Source organism: Mus caroli, chromosome 4 (genome assembly GCF_900094665.2).
Source record: "Mus caroli chromosome 4, CAROLI_EIJ_v1.1, whole genome shotgun sequence".
Taxonomy (NCBI): domain Eukaryota; kingdom Metazoa; phylum Chordata; class Mammalia; order Rodentia; family Muridae; genus Mus; species Mus caroli.
The window spans coordinates 8960297-8966668 of NC_034573.1; positions in this window are offsets into that span (position 1 = coordinate 8960297).

Genomic DNA, 6372 nt, shown 5'->3' on the forward strand with positions numbered 1-6372 from the left:
CAATATCTAATTTCATCCTAGTTTGTCAGCCTCTTCAGTGTACAGCTGTCTGTCTTCAGCCAACAATTTGCATCTGCACTTGCCTGGCGGACTGTGGAGGGCAGGTTCGCCATTGGGATGTGCCTGATGATAACAAAAATCTCCAAAGTAACTTTTACTCTCTCCTCCCTCCCTCCCTCCCTCCCTCCCTCCCTCCCTNNNCTCTCTCTCTCTCTCTCTCTCTCTCTCTCTCTTTCTTTCCTTTTCTTTCTCTCATATTCATAAAACATGACACACATTTTAAGTTTGAAGTTGCATCAATTGGTTTATGGTTAACCAGAACAGAACATGGTCTCTATAACAGAAATGCAACAGAAAATGGTATCTATAATTTGTGCTGAAAAGACTAAAATAAAGGAGGCTATAACACTCATCTTCCCATGGTGTTTTACTTGGAACACCAAAATGGGACCCCTAGTTGGCTGTACAAGTTGCTGTTGTGGTAGTCCCAATCATTTGTGATCCGGGGAGATTTACTATTGCTGTTGCTATCATTTGTTATTGTAAGTTATATTGTTTTATATATTTGATGTATTTTGTCTATTGCAATCCCCTTTTTATTACTGAAATGAAACTTTTATCACAATTGACACAGTATTTTCGTTAAAATAATGAATTATGTTCCTCTACATTACCTGACATTTTCTGAAAGCAAGAGACAGTGCAATAAGATTTTATGTACATATGTAGGTATGCATATTATATATATGTGTGTGTATGTGTGTGCATGTAAGCCAGTATGTATGTATGTATGAATGTGTATATATTTATGTAAGTCAGTATGCATGTAAGTATGTGTGCTGTGAATTGGTTTATCTGAGACAGACTCATGTGACCCAGGTAGACCTAGGATGACCTTGACTTTCTGATACTACTGCCTTCACCTCCAGAGTACATGGATTACAGGATGAACCACCATGTTCAATTTAATATTCTTAATATACCAAAATGTTGGATGAGGTTTATATAACGTACTCCTTTAGAAAATAAATGATAATTGTTTCTTTGATTTACATGTATATGAAAATAATTCATAAGTTAGTAAATGTTATCTCAAATGTATTTTTTCTGTCAACTTAAATTATGGTACATATATATAACTTAGTAAATATGATGAATCTTCATTAAAAAGATACAAACTCTATACAAGAACATAAGGAAACTTTAATACAAAAGAAATTCCCATGGCTGTTCTAACATAACATCCATTATGTTAGTACAACTGAATCATCCATTCAGTTGTACTAACATAAGTATTCTTTCAAGTACAGAAAATTTTAACATATGAACTCTTAATATATTTTGAGGATAAAGAAATAATGTATAAACTATTAACATAGTTACATTATAGTACAATATAATATGTAGTCATAGGAAAAACAGGGCAGCAGGGAAAAAAGATGCCTTATGTAGTAAGAGATCTAAACATATATACTTATTTAATGAACAATATATAATAATAATGAAGAGATAGGTTATTAAATTATTTTAAAAATTGAGTATCCTTTACAAATATAAATATGCCTAAATACCATGTCTAATAATTAAATTAATTTCTGATCAAATTGTCAGTCCGTGAAAAATGAAATCATATAAGTTATGAGGAGAAGTCACAGACATCTTTAGAATCTTATGGTAGGAAATTATTTCTAGATGTTGACTTATGAGTTTCATAGTATAAATACCCTTAGACAGCCAGACATTAAATACAATCTAACATTGCATCCTTGACATTAATTAAGGATCTGAAGAAACAGTGCCGTTCACATACTGCTTGAAAGTGATCATGGAACATGTTTTCTTGAAGGCTTTTATACAGTGTACCTTAAAGCTTAAAGCCTCAAATACTGTACATAGTTCCTATATTCATTTCAAGATGACGCCAGTAGTGTACAAAAGACGCTAAGAATGTTAACCAAAGCAACTTTCATAATACCCAAAGGACTAAAAGCAATGCAAGTGCCTAGCACAAGAGCACAAATGAGCCATGTCTGCCAATAAAGTAAGCATGTTATCATCCTTAAAGTGATAAGTATTTAACTGAATAATGAGAGACTGAAAAGTTCTTTATAAAATTACATGGCATGGCATTGTTTTGTTTAAATGTGTGTGTCTCTGTAATATGTAATTAAAATGCATAGAAAAGGGGATGTTGATCTCTGTGTACAAGTTCATCTTGATTTACTTCACTGTTGTGAGCTGAATTCTTCATCTCTATTTTTCAGAGAGTAGAAAGAGGGAAGTGACTCATTGAGTTACTTAAAGGTTCAAACACCTACTGAGCATGTTTCCAATTGTTCATTGTCTTTCTTAACAGTTATTAAGTATCTATTAGGTATTAAGTATGTCTTGTCAGCCTTCACCTTTCCTCTGGAGAAGTACTGAGGGCTGGAATAGTTTTACTATTTTCACAGTGACAAAGTCATTTATTATTTACACACAACCTATCTATTGTTCTGAATTCCACTAACTGTGCTTTGTGTTCACAAGAAGGAAAAAAAAAAGGCCAATACTTATATGCTGGTATTTTTCAAAACCTAGTTTAATAAGTGTACTTAAATGCTTTAACCTCCCTTCTGTCCAAACAGAGGTAGTAGAAAGGAAAGGCTAATAGATCAAAGGAGGATATGAACCTGTTTAGATCCATTCACAAACACCATTCAAGAATCAGCAACGATAGTTTGACCCAGAAGAAACTATGAGGCTCTGTCAATCAGCCAGAGTCAGCAAGAAGCAGCAAGAAGCTTCAGGAACACCACCAGAAGTTCTTTGGTGCATTTCTCTATATGGAGTAACAACAAAGAATGATCAGCAATGAGTGGCAAGGTGAACCAATACCACACAACATTGCCTACTGTCTGTTGGGCTATACTTATACCCTTTCCAAACATCGCTTGTTCTCTCAGGCATCCTCTTTAGCAAAATATCACATGACCTTTTTCCAGGCAGCTTCCAGAAAAACACCACATGTCTGTTCTTAACAAAACATCCTCCCATGTGCCTGCTTCAGCAAAAACATCCTCTCACAAGTCAGTTTCCAGAAAATCATCACATGACACAACTTAGTCTACAAAGAAAGCAAAATATTCAAATAATTTTTTATTTTTCTACAAAAACAATTTTTATTAGATATTTTCTTCATTTGCATTTCAAATGCTATCCTGAAAGTCCCCCTGCCATGCTCCCCAACCCACCCACTCCCCCTTCCTGGCTCTGGCATTCCCCTGTACTGCACCATATAATCTTTGCAAGACCAAGGGCCTCTCCTCCCAATGAGGGCCAACTAGGCCATCTTCTGCTACATATGCTGCTAGAGACATGAGCTTTAGGGATACTGGTTAGTTCATATTGTTGTTCCTCTTATAGGGTTGCAGACCCCTTCAGCTCCTTAGGTACTTTAACTAGCTTCTGCATTGGGGGCCCTGTGTTCCATCCAATAAATGACTGTGAGCATCCACTTCTGTATTTGCCAGGCACTGGCAGAGCTTCACAAGAGACAGCTATATAAGGGTCCTGTCAGCAAAATCTTGCTGGCATATGCAATAGTGACTAGGTTTGGTGGTTGTTTAACTGGTGGATCCCCTGGTGGGGCAGTCTCTGGATGGTCCTTCCTTCTGTCTCAGCTCCAAACTGTAACTCCCACCATGGGTACTTTGTTCCCCATTCTAAGGAGGAAGGAAGTATCCACACTTTGGTATTCCTTCTTCTTAAGTATTATGTGTTTTGCAAATTGTATCTTGGGTATTCTAAGTTTCTAGGCTAATATCCACTTATCAGTGAGTGCATATCATGTGAGTTCTTTTGTGACTGGGTTACCTCACTCAGGATGATATCCTCCAGATCCATCCATTTGCCTAAGAACTTCATAAATTCATTGTCTTTAATTGCTGAGTAGTACACCATTGTGTAAATGTACCACATTTTCTGTATCCATTCTTCTGTAGAGGGACACCTGGGTTCTTTCCAGCTTCTGGATATTATAAATAAGGCTGTTATGAACATAGTGGAGCATGTGCCATTTTTACAAGTTGGAACATCTTTTCGGTGTGTGCCCAGGAAAGGTATTACTGGATCTTTTGGTAGAACTATGTCCAACTTTCTGAGGAACCCCTAGACTGATTTCCAGAGTGGTTGTACCAGCTTGCAATCACACCAGCAATGGAGGAGTGTTTGTCTTTCACCACATCCTGACCAGCATCTGCTGACACCTGAATTTTTGATCTTAGCCATTCTAACTAGTGTGAGATTGAATCTCAGGGTTGTTTTGATTTGCATTTCCCTGATGATTAAGGATGTTGGACATTTTTTCAGGTGCTTCTCAGCCATTCAGTATTCCTCAGTTGAGAATTCTTTGTTTAGCTCTGTACCCCATTTTAATAGGGTTATTTGATTTTTGGGGTCCAGCTTATTGAGTTCTTTGGATATATTGGATATAAGTCCCCTATTGGATTTAGGATTTGTAAATATCCTTTCCCTATCTGTTGGTGGCCTTTTTTTTATCTTATTGACAGTGTCTTTCACCTTAGAGAAACTTTGCAATTTAATGAGGTCCCATTTGTCAATTCTCAATCTTACAGCATAAGCCATTACTGTTCTGTTCAGGAATGTTTTCCCTATGCCCATATCTTCAAGGCTTTCCTCCACTTTCTGCTCTATAAGTTTTAGTGTCTCTTGTTTTATGTGGAGTTCCTTGATCCACTTAGACTTGAGCTTTGTATTAGAATGGATCAATTTGCATTGTTCTACATAATAACCACCAGTTGAGTCAGCACAATTTGTTGAAAATGATGTCTTTTTTCCACTGGATGATTTTAGCTCCTATGTCAAAGATCAAGTGACCATAGGTGTGTGGGTTATTTTCTGGGCCTTCAATTCTATTCCATTGATCTACCTGTTTTGTCGCTGGACCAATACCATGCAGTTTTTATCACAAATATCTGTAGTACAGCTTGAGGTCAGGCATGGTGATTCCACCAGAGGTTCTTTTATTGTTGAGAATAGTTTTTGCTATCCTAGGTTTTTTTTATTTTTCCAGATGAATTTGCAAATTGCCCTTTCTAATTCCTTGAAGAATTGAGTTGGAATTTTGATTGGGATTGCATTGAATCTGTAGATTGCTTTTGGCAAGATAGCCATTGTTACTACAATAATCCTGCAAATCTATGAGCATGGGAGATTTTTCCATCTTCTGAGATCTTTGATTTCTTTCTTCAGAGACTTAAGTTCTTATCATACAGATCTTTCATTTCCTTAGAGTGACACCAAGATATTTTATATTATTTGTGACTATTTTGAAGGGTGTTGTTTCCCTAATTTCTTTATCAGCCTGTTTATCCCTTGTGTAGAGAAAGGCCACCTATTTATTTGAGTTAATTTTATATCCAGCTACTGCACTGAAGCTGTTTATCAGGTTTAGGAATTTTCTGGTTGAATTTTTAGGGTCACTTATATATAGTATCCTATCATCTGCAAAAAGTGATATTTTGACTTCTTCCTTTCTAATTTGTATCCCCTTGATCTCCCTTTGTTGTCAGATTGCTCTGGCTAGGACTTCAAGTACTATATTGAATAGGTAGGGAGAAAGTGGGCCGCCTTGTCTAGTCCCTGATTGTAGTGGGATTGCTTCCAGAATCTCACCATTTACTTAGATGTTGGCAACTGGTTTGCTGTATATTGGTTTTATTAGGGTTATGTGTGGGCCTTGAATTCCTGATTGTTCCATGACTTTTATCATGAAGGGGTATTGGACTTTGACAAATGTTTCTCAGCATTAAGGAGATGATCATGTGATTTTTGTCTTTGAGTTTGATTATATAGTAGGTTATGTTGATGGATTTCTGTATATTAAACCATCCCTGCATGCCTGGGATGAAGTCTACTTGGTCATGATGGACAATCATTTTGATGTGTTCTTGGATTCAGTTTGCTAGGATTTTATTGAGTATTTTTGCATCGATATTCATAAGGGAAATTGGTCTGACGTTCTCTTTCTTTGTTGGATCTTTGTGTGGTTTAGGTATCAGAGTAATTGTGGCTTCATAAAATGAATTGAGTAGAGTACCTTCTGTTTTTATTTTGTGGAATGGTTTGAGGAGAGTTGGAATTAAGTCTCTTTGAAGGTCTGATAGAACTCTGCACTAAACCCATCTGGTCCCGGGCTTTTTTTGGTTGGGAGACTATTAATGACTGCTTCTATTTCTTTAGGGGAAATGGGACTGTTAAAATCATTAATCTGATCCTGATTTAACTTTGGTATTTGGTATCTGTCTAGGAAGTTGTCCATTTCGTTCAGGTTTTCCAGTTTTGTTGAGTAGGATCTTTTGTAGTAGGGTC